The following is a 19599-nucleotide window of genomic DNA, read 5'->3' as shown; positions in this document are numbered from 1 at the left end:
TCCCTGACTAAGTTGACAGAAGGGTTAAGATTCTATTAAAGAAACACAAGTGAGCATTGTCCTTCCCACCCAGGTATTGCAATGCTTACTTTCAGTTAACAACAGCTAATGAAGACATCAGGATGTTACAGGACCGCCCCCACCCCCTCACCCTAGTCCCCAACCCTCCCTCCATTGTAATGATCTTCAATGATGGATTGCCTTTCTGGTTTGGGTTTTGTGATTGGCTGCTGAACGTTTACAGGAATTAAAGAAGAGGGTGAAAGTCTACTGATCATCCTATTTATGGAATGTGGGACCTTGTGATTGTTGGTAGAGGGATCTGAGCCTGTCCTCAGCAAATTACTTTATTTATTTGAATGTAATGTTTATTTATTTATTTATTTACATTTATAAAGCGCACAAGGTGGCCCTCTGGCATCTTGGCGCTGTTACAATAAGGCTTACTTCGTTAAATGAAAACACAGGAGGACTGTATGTGCTATTGGGTACAGTGAACATGATACCGGAAAGTACAAGTTTATATTGGCATTTACATGGTGTGCAGCTTTAATTCTCAAGTTTCAAGGTTCCAGAGGCGCCAGCTATAACTCGCGCTTTCATAGGATTGATGAGGGTGTGGGCTAGCTGTAGTGGGGTGAGCTAGTTGAAGAGCTCAGTTTTGAGTGATTTGCGGAAAGATGCATGGATGCAAGGATGTTTAAACCTTTTAAAGGCACCTGAAAGTTCAAGATCTTGTTTCCTCACTGATTGATGAGTGGTGATCATTGAATATTATTTACATGTGTTTTCTTAAAAGAATCTAGGCCCCCTGTCACGCTGTTGAGGGAGATTAGACATTCCCTTCCAGTGGAAGGGTTCACATTAATATTAGTTGCACTCCTGCATAACGAAAGGCACAGATTATTTTCCCAAGTTTCCCAACTAGTTTGGAAATGACTGAGCTCCCACTACTGTGGGGTAATGCCTCATGCCTGGGCCTTCAAACTGTGTCAAAGGGCTGCCTCCTGCCCTTTGATACAATATACAATATCTGCCAGGCTTTACTCACCTGCCTGGCAGATATTGTATTGCATTGTAGTAGTCATTTGTATAGCACCTTTTCCCGCTTGAATGGCCTCAATGCCTATTGTGGTAGGATCGCCCTCGGGGACCGAAGTGCAGGTCTGGGAAGTTCCAAGAGGAGGCTTAAGATGCATGTGGGCATTTGGCCAATGATGGTGCTACAGAGAATTTGAGAGTACAAGACAGAGAGAGAGAGAGACACTTGGCAGAGGCAACAGTACACAATTTGTCTGTGGGCACTGAGTGTACAGTGAGTTTGTTATTGCAAAAGTACAATATGATTTATATACTTATTCTTTTAGAACATCGTTTTTTTGCACTGTAAACACAATCTTAGAACACACACTTCAGTTGCAAAAAACAAGTGCAAGGAATAGCAAGAAGAGGATCACTAGATGTTTTATGTTATGTTAAGATATTTCCTGTTAGTATGTCTTCATTGGGTTTTATGTAGCGTAAACCAAGATGGGACGCGCACAGTTTAACAAGAGGACGCAGTAGTAGGATACACTAGGGTGGATATAATTAAATGTACTGTTGGGAGGATAAGCAGAGAGAGGATGCAGAGTCGAACAGGCAGGGGTTCAGATTATGGAAGGAAAGAAGGACCTGATTGGGTTGGGGAATCCAGCTATTTTACCTTCCTAACTTCACTCTGAAGTCCCTAAGTCTGCATCAGCCATTCCCTCCAGATGAAGCCTCTAGAAGACCTCAAAGTCTGAACACCAGAGTAAGGAGGCCACTATAGATGAGGGAACGTGGAGGTGGTCCAATATGAATATCACTGAGGGCATGGAGTGAAGAACTGTTCAGAACTGGGGTAGAAAAGGGAACACGCACCCACATCTCAGAGCAGAGCCCAACTGTATCAGCACAATCCTTGGAGTTGTGGTTTTATTCAGCATCTACAGCTGAAACCCGGGTAAAACACAGATGGAATAAGTCCAGCCCAGACTTAGCCCATGCAGGCAGACCCCCTAGGATCAGGACAAGCATGCTGCTGGGCTCTTATCATCCCACCTCTTTTTGGAATTTTCCTCTAAATTGTTCAGTCACGTTCGAGATGTGAGAATGGCGGAGTGGCTTAGTCATGCATATATTTTAGCAGATACACAGCTGGGGTTCAGGGAGAGCATTGGAACAATAAAGCAGGCAATAAATAAACAACCACCTGTCAATCACGGCTATCCTTTTGGCGCCTTCTTGTTTTGCTGCTCTGTTTTTCCCCAACTAGCCTTCCAGCCTCTTTTCTTTTGCAGTTTGTCAGCTGGTGCAAGTGGCTATAGGACAGGTGACATCTGCCACACCCACCTGCTTATCTCTGCACCTTCCTTTCCTTTCATTTCTTAACTGTTGTATACAAGGCGTCTCTCAGCTGGACGTCAAAGTGACAAGCAGATGAAGAAATAGGACATTCCTGTTTAGACCTGTTTGAACCCAGGACCAGAAATCTCATTCTCAAACATCAGGCAAGCTCAGTGACATCATTTGGGGGCCTCTAGCGGTCGCATCCACGCCCCTGTGGTCGCAACTACAACCCCTACAGCCTCCCTTGTGACCCCTATATTAAAAACAAAAAGCACAACATGTTTTTAAAAAAAGTTTTTTAGCGGAGCCTCCTGACCACTGGCCTAGTGGGGGACCCTGCAGCCCCTGCAGTGTAAGGGGCCCAACCACACCACTTCTGGGGGACCCAGCCCAGTCCTCACCCATCAGCACTGTGAAAAGGAAGTGATTAGTAGGGGTTGGAACTGACTGTGACATGTGGCATGTGGCACGTGTCACATGCCACGTTCAGCTCGAACCCCTTCTCCAGCTTCCCGATTCCTGTTTGTGAGCAGCACGGAGGAGCCGAGGGTGGCCTGAAGTAACAGCCTGAAGCTGAAATAACAGGTAAGAAAGATTTTGTTTATTAAATGTGATTTGTATTTTGCATGTGTGAAGTGTGTGTCAGATGTATGTTTGTGCTATGGGTCAGTGAGTGGTGGGCGAAGGAGAATAAATGTGATAGTGTGTGTTTTAATGTTCTGGGTGGGTATGTGGAGAATGCAGTGAGAATGGACGTAAGAGAAGGTGAATAAATCAGTGGCTGGTGGGTGAATGAGCAGACATTTGATAGTTTGTGTTTGAATGTTCTTGTGTGCATGTGTAGAGAATGCAGTGGTAGTGGATCTAACATAAGGTGCATGAGTGAGTGACTGGTGGGTGGGTGAATGAGTAGGAATGTGATAGTGTGTGTTTGTTGCAGGTGGATGGGTGCATGCCTGTTTGAAACATGCTGTGTACGTGGACATGAGCGAAGGTATATGAGTGAGTGATAGGTGGGTGAATGAGTAGGAATGTGATAATGTGTGTTTGTTCTGGGTGGATTGGTGCTTTCCTTTGTGGAGAATCCAGTGTGAGTGGACACGAGAGAAGGTCTATGTGTAAGTGTGACTGGTGGGTGAATGAGAAGAAATGTGATAGTGTGTGTTTGAATGTTCTGGGTGGGTGTGCGCCTGTGTGGAGAGTGCAGTGGTTGTGGATGTAAGAGAAGGTTTCTGTGTGAGTGATGAATGGGTATGAATGTGATAGTGTGTGTTTGAATGTTCTGGGTGGGTGTGTGCCTGTGTGGAGAATGCAATGTGAGTGGGTGTGAGAGAATGTTTATGGGTGAGTGACTAGCAGGTGAATGAGTAGGAATGTGATAGAGTGTTTTGATGTTCTGGGTGCGTGTGTGCCTGTGTTGATAATGCAGTGAGAGTGGATGTAAGACAAGGTGTATGAGTGAGTAACAGATGGGTGAATGAGTATGAACATGATAGTGTGTGTGTGTGTGTGTGTGAATGTTCTGGATGGGTACGTGCCTGTACTTTGCATGTTTTACTGGTATTTTTGGGCAAAGTCAAGTTCATGTGCATCATTACCTGGCTAGACTGGCATTTTGGTACAGCCACTCTAGTCATTGCTTGCTGTGGCATGACATTTATTACTCGGCATCTTTGATAAAACAAGCATGATAACTAGTATTACCTCACTAGAGTGCGTTTTGGTGTAGCGGTCTGTATATTTCTTACTGTAGCATGATTGTCATTACTTGAGCATCTATGATGTAGCAAGGATGATAAATGTTCTTATGGGTCTAGACTGGCTTACATTGGATCCAGTTTGGACAGGTTTTCTAATTGTGCCATGACACGTTTAATGGCCAAACCAACAGGAGTATTTTCCTGCATAGGAATACTTACATATATTGGCAGAGCCAGCTTTGTGCCTAGTACCAGTAATGGTACTATAACAAATATCTCGAAGCAAGCATGTGTATGTTCTTATATGGGAATAATAGCATTTGTTGGTGGAGCCAGCACGGAAATGTATGGGCACAGCCAGCATGAAAATGTTTTTGTGAATATGCACTTTGGTGACTTGCATCTACTATACTTTTTTCCATGAGTTACCCTACACGCTACAAAACCAATCAAAAACTGTTTGCCTTTACCCACATTTTCACAGAAAGTGTGCTTTGTAACGCACCATTTTAACCCATTATTCAAAATATTTTCTCATTGGAGGGGGAAGAATCCCTTTGACCCCCCCAAATCCTATGCTCGGTTGCAATCATGTGGCGAATATTTACACCCTCCAATAAAACAACTCACGAGCCACCAATGGTGGCTGGTATATTTGGGGATCAGGCACCGCCGTCTTCTTCCTACGCTAGGTGAAATGTTTAAGCTTTGATCACACAACATATTTACTTCTGTCACTTGTAAATGTAATGTAATTGTAATGGGTTATTCATAGCGCGCTTAATACCCAGAGGTTTCTAAGCGTGGACCCGGGGATCAAAACTGTGCTGCTCCGCATCCACGCCGTCTTTCTTCCATGACAAACGCATTGCCCCTGAGCTATCCTCCCAAGACATGGAGTAGTGCATGCCCCTGCAGTGGCATAATCATCATTAACATTTCGCACATGTGGTGGACCAGGTCGGCACTGGGTATAGCATGCTGTGTCCTTTGATAAGGAGCTTGGGGGAGCCCTCAGCATGGCTCGCAAGGGAGCCCCCAAATGTAGTGCTATGCCACCGGTTAGAGATTTTGGTTACCCTGTTACAAGTACTGCATTATGTATGTTTTACATATAGGCCCCACGTCGAATCTGGAAAATGACATTGCCCAAATGTTTCATTGTGGACAAATCACTCCTCCCTCTGTGCCTCGGTTCTTATATTTGGCTGAAATGAGATCACTTGGAAACACAGGTGTTAGACACATCTGAAGGTCATGTGCAATCACTTCCTGTGATGGCACTAGGGGGTAGGGTCAAATGGCATCACTTCCTTTGATGTCACCAGACATCAAGGGTCATGTGATATCACTTCTGCTACCCCTGGAATTTGGGTGAAATAGCGTCCCTGGGTAAGCTCCCTTGAATATGTGTTCCCAACAGCCCATACCTACCATCACCATTCATCACCAGCAAAATGGGCACTGCATTGCAGAAATCTCACCCTCGTCACTATAGACCCCCATCTGCCCTCCATCATCCACCAATACACCAAAGTTGACACTGGACGAAGTCTGGTCAGAAATCAGCCGCGCAGCAGACCTAGCCAACTTCATGACCACACACGACTTGGATGCCATCTTCATTGCAGAGTGTCACACACCTGCCTTCTTGGCACTTGTGGAGTACTTGGCGGTTCCACCGCCATTAGGAAGTACTTTCCTGTTCTGTCCTCTCTTTGGTTTACGGTCTAGTCTCTTTGTTGTCCACTATCTTGTCTGTTTTCAATGTCCACTGTTTCCTTTATTGTCACATCCCTCCCCAGCATCGTTTCGTTGCAACCCTTTTTGCTTCTGTGCTTTTCGGGTTAACACGCTAGTTTTCTTCCTCGTGCTCTTTCGAGTCACCACTCTCTGACTACTGCCTTCCTTCGTTTGTGCTTCCCTGCCTCTTTTTCTTTTCTCCGCGTTTGCGGCTTACGGGTCTCGTACCGTTCCCTGCTTCCGCAGTCTCCTGAGCCGCTCCGGGTCCAGCCCCAGTGTTTTCTATAGCGCCTCTCGCTGTAGTTCTCCCGGGTCCTGTTTCCGTTCTGTTTCTGCCTTTTGGTCTTTTGTGCCTTTATTATTCACTTACCAGCCCTCTTTGGTTTTCCGTCCTTTCTTCTGTTGCTTTTCCTTCTGTTCCCATCTCCTTGTTTATTCTTCTGTGGCTGCTTCCTGTCATCAGTTGGAGGTGGGCGTTACCGTTCCTCATTACCGCTTCTGTACCTTTGTGAGCGGGTTACTACTGTTCCCGTGCATACTCACCACAAGCTAGGTGCCTGGCTCCTCCTCTTTGGTCTGGCTCTTCTTTGTACTTCAGATTGTGAACTGTTTACACACTCTTCCTTGGAATCCTCTTACCTCGGAACGTTCCAATCTGGATCCACACTTTGACTGCTGCAGAATACCTTGAGAAAGGATTGCCTTATATTCTACTCGAGAGGTTTTTTCTGCCTTGGCTTTTTCCTCTCATTGGCGCTCTCGGGAGGGGGTCATTGGCCTACCTTTTTCTATAAAGGCAGCAGAGTGGCAAAAGGACCGAAAGAAGAAAGGACATTCACCGTCGGAAGACACAGGTGAGGAGGGGGGGGGACTTTGTACTCAGTAATGAACTAAAAGAATTAGGCAGGGGGGTGTGGCTAGCGAGCGCACAATGAAGACGTGAATCTTCGGCGCTCCCGTGGCCGCCTGAAACATGCTGCAAAATACTGCCATATGGATCGTGTAAAAGCAAAATAAAGATAACTCCGGGCGGCGGAACCTCGGAGCAACACCCGGCGGAGAACAGAGCTAAGTTCGCAAAGAGAAACACAAGATATCGGCGTTGGAAATTTCGCCCGGGAACCTCCCGAACAAGATGGCCACCGCCGCCGAGACCCGCTGAAGCGTGATAGGGATTAGCAAATGCAGCCCACGAGCCCCGACAGCTGAACGCAGCAGCCGTGCCCAGCATCCCAGGGCGATCCGAGGGTGCGCCGCTACCGAATCCTGTCATCTGTCCCCGGGAAGGCCGGGGCGGGGAAGACCAGAGTGGGTGAGTCACCCGGCCTGCGACATTGGCCGGGCCCGCGTGGTGCGGATGGCTCAAACCCCCCCCCCGTAGACGGAGAGCGGATCCCCCGGAACTCGAAACAGGCGGCGACAGCCCAGAATCCTGAATCCCGGACCCCAGAACTAAAGCTAACGGCCACGCGGGACCTGCCATTTCGAATCCGGTGCACCCATAGGGAGTGCCCCTGGGGGAACAAAACATATATGCAATACAGGCAGAAGCACACCGACCTCTTCAGTGCGCAAAAGAAGGCAATCCTGTCGAACGGGGCCCTACGAGCACTGACAGATACACAAGGCCCTACAGAGTGCAACACCAAGGTCAAAGAAAAGAACAGAAAGACCTCCACACAAAGCACCATGGACCAATATGCCACAAGCACACCCAACGCACAGGGCACTGAGGACCAGGGAGTGACCCCCCTCCGCCGGACGGGACCCTCTCGCTCAAGGATGTGATGGCCGCCATCGCCAGCTTGCGCTCCTCGGTGGAGCAAAAAATGGACGCCATCTCTACCGAGGTCTCATTCCTCCGCCACGATCTCCAAAAACTGTCATCCCGAACTGGGGAGGCGGAACAACGTACCTGCGGTGTGGATTATGGCCTCTTTGGGGTACACCAACAACTGGCGCAAGCATTAACCAGATTGAAAACCCTGGAGGCCCGAGTGGACGAGGGCAAGGGCAGGTCCCGCCGCAACAACATCCGCATCCTGGGACTGCCGAAACGCGAAGAGGGACCCTGCATGGAACTTTTTCTGGAGGAATGGTTGGCAGACCTGTATGCGCCAAAGACTCTCTCAAACTTTGTCTCGGTGGAACGTGCACACCGCATACCTGCAGGCCGCCCGACCCCGGGTGCACCCCCAAGGACAATCATAGCAAGGCTGCTCAATTATCGAGACAGGGACGCCATTTTACAAATGGCCCGAACCAAAGGGACAATGACATATAACGGAGCCAGAATTGCCTTCTATCCAGATTATACCCGTGAGGTCCAGAAAGCCAGACAATCCTTCGAGCACCTTAAAAGGAAGCTCCACTCCATGAACGTGAGATATGGGCTGCTGTTCCTGGCCCAGTTAAAAATCCAGCATGAAGGTAAAAGCGTCCACTTCACCGATCCTCAGGAAGCCTGGAATGGGCCGAGACCCGCATCGCAGGGGACTGGACCGCACCCGTTCAAAACCGTAGAGGTAGACCAAGACCCCGACCGCGGGGAGAGGGATCCGCCCAACGTCCCATACCGGAGATCCCAGCGGACCCGGACGAAGACCGCGATCCCTGACCAGGTCCCTGGAACAGCCACGTTGGCCAGAGAGGGGAACTCACGGTACCATCAGTACCCTCAACGACCAATCCCTTTCTTGGCAACCATTTGCAATGCAATGCCCCTCTCGGGTCGACACCGGTGATGGGAAGCCGTCGCTCCCACACAACGGATCAGAGAGCCACGCGCTGCCATCGCGAACACACCATGCCATCGGCGGACATCACGCCCCTGATCCGAGTTACCAGACCCGCAAGCGAGTAGTAATTTGGTGGGAAGGTGACCACAGTCCACATTAAGTTAATCTGGCGACACTGTTTTGAGCGACAGTAGAGTTTGGGCGACACATACTTCATGTTGGGGAGGAGTAGGGGGAGGGGGGAAGGGCTACAGTTCTACGTTAGTTACTTTCCAGGAAATCACACTATGTTCTCACCGATCAAGATGCCACTGAACACACCATATCCAATGCCAACGCCTCCACCTCACACACACGCCACATCTCCACGGCCAAACGCACCAGGCACCCATCTGGCACAACACTCCAGATCATTACACAGCAATGACCACACAGAGCCAAGATGATCCCATTTATGGAAACGCACTAGCCCCAACGACGCCCCACTAACACCACAGGTCACTCCAAATCATTGCTTGGAACATAAACGGCATGGGCTCGATTAGTCACGCAATTCCTTAACAGACGCTCTCCCGACATAGCCCTCCTTATCGAGACCCACTTAGCAAGTTCAACCTGCCAGCTCTTTCGCAGAACTAATTATCGACTAGCATACCATGCAGGGTACATGATGGGCTCCTGGGGCACCCTGATCCTTTTACATAAGTGACTCCCGTTTGATCTAACTGCTGTGGTACAGGACCCCTCGGGCCGTTTTGTGATGATCCGGGGCACGCTGAGGGGAGAGACAGTGGCCATTCTAGCGATATATTCCCTGCCGGGGTTGGGGGAGGGTCTCCTGAGGGAGGTGACGGCCCTGATGGCACAACAGCAAGCCGAGGTGTGGATTGTGGGAGGGGATTTTAACGATGTTATGAGCAACACACTTGACCTGACCCACATTCGCAGCCGGAACCCAGACCGTCCCACGCGGCTGGCGACCTTCGCATCAGCGCTTGGTCTGAGTGACGTATGGGGAGAACTCCACCCTACAGACCAGGGATTCTCCTTCCGCTCGGGGGTCCATGCATCCTTATCCAGGTTGGATTACCTCTTCCTCCCGGCCCCAGAAGCATATAGGGTTATATCGGCAGATTTCCAACCCCGGGGCATATCAGACCACTCTCCCCTGGAGATGACGCTCCGTACGGATCGTCCCTTGCCGCCCAAAACATGATGGCTAAATGGCTTCTACCTGGACCTTCCCTGAGTTCGTGGAACACATCACGGACAAATCCAATGAATTCTTTGAGATCAATACAGGCTCGGTAGAGAACCCTGTGATATTATGGGAGGCACATAAGACCGTGCTTAGGGGGGAAATGACAGCCTGGATCTGTAACCAAAAGAGGGAACATCACAGAAGGGTGACGGAGGAGGAGGAGGAAGTAAAGAAATGGGAAGCCATATATATCGTACGCTTCCCCGGAAACGCCCCACTCCCTCCTAAAGGCTAGAGGATCACTCCATAACACGGCACTTGATAACGCACGGCAGGCACACTGGGAATCAAAGACGAGAATGTATGAGCACGGGGACAAAGCCGGCAAACTATTGGCATGGCTGGAGAGACGGGAGGAGGGGCATAGATATGTCAGACAGATCACCGACAGCCCGAACGGGCCGGCCCAAACAGACCCAGAAATAGCGGAGGCCTTTGCCAAATTCTACAGTATGCTTTATGCCGCCCCAACGGTCCCCACAGACGCTTCCCTCCTGGATGAGATTGTGCTTCCGCAATTATCGGAATCGCAGAAAACTCAATTAGACAGGAAATTAGATGAAACCGAAATAGCGGAAGCCATGACCCAGCTACATTCCGGGAAGACACCCGGCCCAAACGGCTTTCCAGCCGAGACCTGGAAGAAACTGGGTAGCAATAAGATGGCCGCCCCCCTCTGGGATCTATTCCTCGTCGCTAAAGAACAGGACACCCTCCCACCGGATCTACGGACGGCCACCATAGTGGTCATTCCCAAAAAAGGCAAACCCCCCGATCAGTGCACATCGTATAGACCGATATCGCTTCTCAACAGCGAAACAAAAGTCCTTGCCAAAGCACTGGCCAACCGGCTCCAAGGGGTAATATCCTCACTGGTCCATCAAGATCAATGCGGCTTCATGCCGCAAAGATCGACCAGAATGAACCTACGCCGATTACACCTGCTTTTGGAAGAGGCCCCGACCCTAAACACTCCACTCGCACTCCTCGCAATAGATTTTGAGAAAGCGTTCAATTCGGTGGTGTGAGCTAGCCTCTGGGCAACAATGAGGCGCATGGGCTTTGGCGAAACGTTCCTTAGCTGGATACAACTCCTATACGAAGCCCCACTAGCTACAGTTAGGGTGAACGGCTGGACCTCCGGGACCTTCCCGCTGGGCAGAGGCACCCGGCAGGGCTGTCCTCTGTCTCCCCTCCTCTTCGCCCTAGCAATCGAACCACTGGCCCGATGGCTCCGACAGGTAGCCATGTGGTCTGGATTCCGTTGGCCAAATGAACGGGAGGATAAGCTTTCCCTTTATGCAGACGACCTATTACTCTACCTGAGTAACCCAGGCCAAGCATGCCCAATCATAACCCAAATGTTAAAGACCTATTGAGACTTCAGTGGCCTTAGAGTAAACTGGGGGAAATCAGTTCTCTTCCCAGTAAAAGGGGACGAGTCGGCAACTCCCCAGGACTCCCCATACCGAATAGAAAGAGAAGGCTTCCGCTATCTGGGCATATGGGTCTCCGGGCTTCTCTCAGACTATGTGCATCACAACCTGCACCCACTGACGGGCCGCTTCGTGGGGGATGTGCAACACTGGATGCACCTCCCACTCACACTCATGGGAAGGGCGGCCCTTTTCAAAATGATGGCACTTCCGTGGTTCCTCTACGTACTGCAGAACGCCCCACTGGCCATACCAGACCCGGAATTTGCCCGGGTGAAACGCCTCCTCAGGGAATTAATATGGAAGGGGGGCAACCTCGAATCGTGCTGACCACGCTGAAGCGATCGATCTGGGAGGGGGGTATCGGTGTCCCACACCTGAAGTCCTACTACTGGGCCAGTCAACTAAACATTATTATTGACCTCCTCCATGGGGATCGTGATCTACCACACATCAGAGCAGAACTACCCTTCAGGCAAGATACCCCACCACTCGAAACAATGTATCAACGCCTAACCAGTCCCCCTGCACAGACAATGTCCTCTCACATCGCAATCGTCTGGCGGTAGGCACACAAGCACATAGGCTGGGGGAACAAGATTACCATGGCACAACCACCATGGAATAACTACATGCTGACGGAAGTGTGGAAGCTGCCCGCCTGGACCCGGTGGGTGAGGGCCGGAATAACCACGATAGGAAATATCTTAACAGAGGGCTCTATTCTTTTGTTTGAAATGCTCCAGCAGGAATATGGTATTTCGGCAGCAGAACACTACCATTACACACAATTATCGCACGCACTTAGTGGCCACAGGCAAGCACTTGCTGACGCCCCAGACTACACACCCCTGGAACGGCACTTACTTCCACAACATATCCCCACCAAGGTGACCACCACCCTATACAAAGCTATTAATGCATTTGCTACCCCAGAGCTGACCAGCCTCAACGTCAGATGGGAGCGGGATGTCGGGGACATTGAGCCTGAGGACTGGATCCAGGTTCTCATGCATCCACGTGAAATCTCTATAGACTCCAGAATAAGACTGGTACAGCTAAAGATACTACATAGGGTATACTACCCCCGAGTGGCCCTTTTCGGTTGGGGAAGGGCAACAGATCCAAACTGTTTGAAATGCCGAGGGGAAAAGGGCACCTTCATCCATCTCCTTTGGGACTGCCCTAAAATCAAGACATTCTGGACACAATGTTTACAAATTTTGCCGAGAGCACTGGGCCGCACGATAGAACTGCGACCCGCAATAATGTTACACCGGGCCCCAGATGAGAACATCTCAAACAAATGGGAGGGCATTCTTCTCTCCACAGCAATGGGCCTGATAAAACGTGACATTGCACAGAAATGGGGAGCCCCGGAGTGCCCGACAGCGGCTCAGTGGTCCAACGAAATGGACATCTGTGCGGCAAAAGAACTCAGAATTTATACAGCGCGTGGATGCCCGACAAAGGTCACAAAAATCTGGGAAAATGGGAAGAACGTGTGATCTGAGATCGCTCTGAGGGATGGGAGAGCGGGAAGCGTAGGAGCACAACATGGACATGGCAAAGAACTTATTGCTGGACAGGTGATGTGCAGAGTGGCAAGAGACGAACAGATCGACCATCGACCCGGCAAAGGGAAACGGAGGGTGAGGGGAAATAGTCGGTATGTTGTATGAATGTTCAAAAAAAAAAAAAACTTTCAATAAAATATGTTATTAAAAAAAAAGAATTAGGCAGATTTGACCGTAGTTTTGACAGAGAGACCTTCATGACATCCAACTCCACCTACATCTTAGATGTCCTCATGCCGGAAGGCTGCAGCATTCTGCAAAGAAAATATTAAAGCAAGATAGGTGGAGGCAATGCCATCATTCACTAGGCATCATGACCATGCCTCCAACTGGATGTCACCATCATTGGCTCTTTTGAAAACCTCTCCTATTACTTCCCACTCTCCCCAACGTACAGTCCCATTCCACTTCTTCTACAGACCACCCAAGCCCAACACTGCTTTTATTGAAAACATCACAGTCTTGGTCACCACCATATAACTAATGCACACAAACGAAATCTTCCTTTGTGACTTCAACAATCCTGGCAACCCAGCAAACAAATTCATAAAGGAAGATCTCCACTGCCTTCCTTACACTTTGAACTGCACACAGAATACAAAAGTCCAACTCACAGGAAAGGTAATATCCTCAACCTCTTCACCGTCACCCTGCCCACCCTCCATCACAGATCTCCAATCCTCCTTGACTGGTCGAACCATCTGGAAATCCCCCCTGACATTAGTCTCACCATGCCAGTCAAGCACACCCATCAGAAACCAAACAAACAAGCCTTCAGATCTATCATGAACTTCCCAGTGGAAGCTGTACTGTAGTCATGATATCAACAGTAAGACAGACACAAGTGACCACAGTTCAACAACAACAACTTCAACAAGGGTGTGATAAACGCCTATCTAACCCTAAATCTACAGATAGGAGCAAGCTATGACCATCAAATAATAATAATGCAGTCTTAGTGGAGTCACGTAAAAATAAAAGGGGCTATACTAAAATAAAAACCTATTGCCATAGTGTAGGTAGTGTTCATGAAAAAGAAATGTGTTCACCAAATAATATGGGCCTCATTACGACCCTGGCGGAAATGGAAAAATGATGGCGGAAATGCAATACCGCCATCGAACACCGCTCGTTGCGATTATGACCCGTCACCGTAAAGTACGATGCCATTAGCGACACCGCAGTGAACGGCAACGCTAACTGCACCAAGTACGCGCACGCGCGCCTTGCGAAACCGGAATCACCGCCATGGCGCAACGGTACGCGAATTCTGACCCTAGCGGACATGTACTGAACGCCATCAAGCACGTCGTAAAGTACCATTCCGCCATGGCGAGAAATACGGCATCGTGAACCAACCGTAAATGGCCCACTGAGTGCCTGTACTCCACTCCCTGGCCACATTGCACAACTCCTGGCAGGCGCAATGTACTCACACTATGCAACCAGTGAAATCTACAATTCACCCATGCATGCCAACGTAGAAAAGCATGCAGGGGCTCAAAGCGCCCCGTGAGTGGGCATCCATGTACGGCATGTCACCATAGCCGTACTGATGCAGCACAGGCATGTGAAGGTACAATACATCAAAATGAAAATCAAGAACACATGACACAAAACAACAGTAGTCCCCCATCGCTTGCCACCAGCGCAAGGCAACATCCAAAACAGCATCCTGAGGGGGACTGCACCAGCCCTGTACTCTTGCCAGTAAACAAACCAACCATCAGCAGAAGCATGTACCACACAAGTTGGCAGAGTGACTGAGCAGCCAGGCTCATCCCAAGAGGGGCCGATGGGAGCTGCAGGGCACAGATGGCATCAATACAGAAGCTATTCCAATGGACATGACCCCAGTCCCCCTCCAACAAACGCACGCAAACACAGTCACCTGTGACCAGCCACATTCTGAACATCCCATCATTCCACCAATCGACCTGGCTGACAGGCACCAGTCGGCCAAAAGCCAATCCCCCGCCCCTGAACAGCACATCATGTAAACAGTCACAATGGCAGCCCCTATCCGTGACCATACTGTGCTACGTAGGCAAACGCGGCCAGTACTGTACCACACAACTCAACTCAGAAGGCGGAACACAATGCAGATCATCTCGCAATACATACCGCCACAAATCGAAAATCGCCACATCACCTGCAAAGAACAACGCAACACGACAAATATCGGAATACAATTTAAATGCACATCCAAATGACAAAGGCCCCACAGCAATTTGCAAAATAACACCAAAACAACCATCATCACCGAGGGCTGCATCTGCAATAATTGACCAGCTTCCACTTGTGTGACGCCCTGTACCATCATGGCACACAGGGCCTACATCAACGTTCCAAAAGGCAACATGGAAGCGGCAAGAACCGCAGGTCCGTCCCATGAGGCAGGCACTAGTCGAGCTGAAAGGCCGAAATGTTGCACCTAGCCACCAGTACAGCGTAAGGGCATGTGGCCCATTGGCGATCGTCCCATAAGATCGAAATGGTGCTCCACTGATTCACCCGAAGCTGCAGGAGTCGAGAGTAAAAACCATCTGGAGGAGTGGCGTAGAGATGGCATCTGCAATAGGGCAGGAGATACCTGTCACCCAAAAGAAACACAAATTAACCGATTGCATTACGGGACTCATGATGCATTACAATCTTCATTCAACACACCAATTCCACACCCATATGCATGCTAGCCCACTCCAAAGGAATAAACAGACCCCTAAATCAGTATCGAATCATAACGAAATCAATCGAGGTAAATACACCATTGGCAACGTCGGTTACTGTGCATGCGTCCGTCAAGATAGAACCCATGACATGGGATTAGTAACGTGCCTAGACACAAGTGTATGAAGGCGCGTCGAGACAGGGAGGATCCGACAAGGGCAGATAGACGTAAGTCCCACTATGGCAGCCTTGCATCACATAGCGCAGGGGAAGGGGAGTGATTCAAAAAACCCATGTACATGGCAGACCCTAAACGGAATCATCTGTCCATGCATCCATTCATCATTCCCTCATCCCGCAATGAAAACGCATGAATATTCACTCACATAATATGTGAAACTTCCATCGCGTCTGTGCGTAATGCAGTCTGCAAAAACCACTGTGCTCCTGGCCGGATCTGTAGTGTTGTGAAGCAAGATGGATTTGGGAACGTCCTGCCTTATCGTCCACTACGCTATTGTGCATCCCATTCAATTCATATCATTCATTGCCTGCTCGTTATGGGCCATGTCCCAAGGACATTCTACAATAGAACGTTACATTTCCAGCCAGACCTGTGGGCGTATCCTCGCCGCTACTTCAAAACCAAAAATGCTGGCCTTCGAATTCCTCACTTGCAACATTACGTCGAAAAGGCTTCTGTGAACGCTTGCATTCACAATTACATCAATGTAGTGCGGCTGTGTGTCATAATGCTAACTGGCTGCAATCACAAATGGGACGCCACGCCCGTCGGTGAAGTACGTTACTGTGCTGCATGAGGGTCGGCCATCGATCGAGCCCTACATACCACTGACTCTTCACAGGTATGTAAGCGGCTGCAATCATAGCATGTGTAACAATGGGAGCATAGCATGAAAATCAGTCAAAGTACATCACACTGCCATCGGGATTTGATACATGATTCCAATCCCAAGATGCCATGCGGCCAAATGCAGCCTTACGTGCGGGACGTGCTCGGCCAGAAGGGATTGCATCTGCCACAGATTCATTCAATCAGCACAGGTGGAGGCCATACAGGCCGACAGCACATATATAGCAGACCCAAACCCCTCCCACAACCACTCCCACTCCAAAATGCTACCGGCAGGACTAGCGATGTTGGGCCTGGGGGACCAGATAGCACTGCAAGTGCTACAACTACAAGAAGACGACGAACAACAACAGGTACAACAACCGGGCGCACAGGGGAGACGGAGGAGAAGGAGGAGGAGGAGGGCAAGGCAGGGTCAGCAAGGCCCACAAGCACTGCCACTACCACCACGCAGGCGGCCCGCAATCCCACGCCTCCGAGCCGATCCGTTCAACCTCACTGCTGAGCAGATCCACACCCTCTACCGTTTGGACCGGGACACCATAATCGCCATTGTGGACATGACACATGCTGACCTCGTGAGCATGATAGATAGCCCAACCGCCATCCCACCCCTACTGAAGGTGGTGTCTGCACTCCACTTCCTGGCCACAGGCACCTACCAGCACACAGTGGGACAGTTGCATGGCATTTCACAGCCACTGTTCTCACGGACACTCTTCCAAGTGCACGATGCCCTCCTGAAGCACGCCGACGACCACATCACACTACCACGCACGTACCAGGAGATTACCAACGCAAAAGTGGGATTCCATGCACTTGGCGGCATCCCGGGTTGCATTGGTGCCATCGACTGCACCCATGTTGAATTGGTTGTCCCACATGCCATGGAGGTCCAGTACCGCAACCGGAAACAGTTTCATTCAATCAATGTGCAAATGGTGTGTGACTCCAACAAGATATTTACGCATTGTTGTGCCAGATTTCCAGGATCTACCCATGATTCTATGGTCCTGAGGAACACAAGAATACCACGCTACATGGAGCGACACGCAGGGCACAGATCCTGGCTACTCGGTGAGTCTCATTCCATGCATGACATCGTGGCCCATTTGATGCGTCAATGACCTTGCAGGAGGGGGGGGGGGCTACTTAGCACTATCATTCCACTGACACCCTTTATTCGTCTCATACAGGTGATGCCGGGTATCCACTGAAGAGATGGCTCCTTACACCAATCCGGAACCCACAGAACGAGCATGAGGAGGACTACAACCATGCCCACTCACGTACCCGTGTGGTCATTGAACAGGCATTCGGCCTACTGAAGGCTCGTTTCCGCAGCCTCAGCAGGTCTGGCGGGGCACTCATGTACAGCCATGAGAAGGTTTCTAAGATGGTCATGGCATGTGTCATGCTGCACAACATGTGCATACGTAGGAATGTGCCCATGCCCCCTGACGCTGTACTGCATGCACCTGAAGATGATGATGATGATGAGGGTGGGGATGTGGAGGCACCTCAAGGAGTCCATGAGGCACAGGATGCACGTGCAATCCGACAGAGCATCATAGATGCATGCTTCTAGCAACCACGCATGGTGCCTATTACACGGAAAGGGGACCTGTGGCACTGTGTGTGTGTAGTACAGGCACATTGTGGACTGTACGCCTATGAAGGCCTCGTACGCAAATATCAATGTCCACACATGTCATTGGATGATAATGAGATGCTGTATTGTTAATGTGATTTGATTTATACACCCTATGGACCCGCCACCCAGTGAAGCCCAACACACCCCCTCCACCCTACTACCTCCCCCCCCAACACCAGTGTCCAAATATGCATGCTGTCCGTGGTTGGACGCTATTGCAAGCCCCCTCTACGGGTATCAGGGGCACCCCTGCCCGTGGAGCGCAGGTTCCTGCCAGATCTGCGTTGGGGGCTGCCCTGGACGGAACTTGCCACGGATGATGTCTCTGCCTGCTCGCGTCCATGCATGTCTCTGAGGGTTTGTGAGAGCTCCGAGAGCACACGGCGCACAGCAGCGAGTTCAGCACAAACGTCTTTGGACGTCGCATGCAGTTCCCCCCTCAGGCTCTCGGTGCTTTTCTCCATTTGTGCTCTCAGGCTCTCGGTGCTTTTCTCCATTTGTGCTCTCAGGCTCTCGGTGCTTTTCTCCATTTGTGCTCTCAGGCTCTCGGTGCTTTTCTCCATTTCTCCCCTGAGGCTCTCACTACTTTTCTCTATTTGTGCCCTGAGTGTCTCGGTGGATGTTTCCATGGCTGCCCTGGAACCCCCGCATTCATTTGCATGGTCCTTGAGTAGCGTGGACACTTCCTGCTGTTGCTCGATCAGCAGGTCGAGGGACTGTTGCCTCTGCTGGGCCATGGACATTTGCGGTGGTGTGACAGGGGGGCTGCTCAACACATGTTGCCTTGGCACAGGACTTGTGGGGGTTGGCCAGTCGTCGTCTTCAGGGTGCCCCTGCGTGGTTTCGTCATGGTGTAGGGGATGGAACATGCAGGGGGATTGGGAAAGGTCATGGATGGTACCTACGTCGCCAGCACTGTTTTCCGTGTCGGAGCATGCTGGCATGACAGCTGTGTCACCTATGGTGCTGCTACCACCAGAGGCAGTGCCATCAGATACGTTCTTTGGGGGGACCTGTGGTGCTGGGGTTGTGGACTTGCTGGCTGCTGGGGTGCCTGTTGCAGTCCCCTCCAGTGTGCTGCCACTTGATTCCTGCTGCTGCCGTGTCTTGATCCTTGCACCTGAGGTGGAGGCTCTTGGGACGTTGGTCCTGGCCCTCTTTGCAGGCGTGCTGGTAGGGGTGTCCTGCAGCTCGTCGTTGGTATCGGACCCTGTGGTGGAGTAAAGAGGGGCGAGCGTTAGTTATGGGTCTGTCGGATTTGGAATGGCAACGTATCAAATGCATTGGGGTGGTACATGAGGCTGATTTGGGACTGGGCCTTGGAGGTGGTCTCATTTTCGTGTGGATTGAGGATGCATTCATTTGGCTGCCTGCAGTTAGGGGGTGCATGCTGCACATGTAGGGGTTGTTTATGGCATCTTGATTGATTTGTTTATTCATTCTGACTTTTAGAGGGCGCTGTCAGGGCAAAGTATGTATTGCACTATGGGGTCACATGGTACTGCACATGTTCGTGGTTTGTGGATTTCGCATTGTTTCTCTTGGCCAACCTACCTGATTCTCCGGATGTCGG

Source organism: Ambystoma mexicanum, chromosome 6q (assembly GCF_040938575.1).
Source record: "Ambystoma mexicanum isolate Mex_15411 chromosome 6q, UKY_AmexF1_1, whole genome shotgun sequence".
NCBI classification, from domain to species: Eukaryota; Metazoa; Chordata; class Amphibia; order Caudata; family Ambystomatidae; genus Ambystoma; species Ambystoma mexicanum.
Note: the sequence above shows the minus strand (reverse complement) of the source record.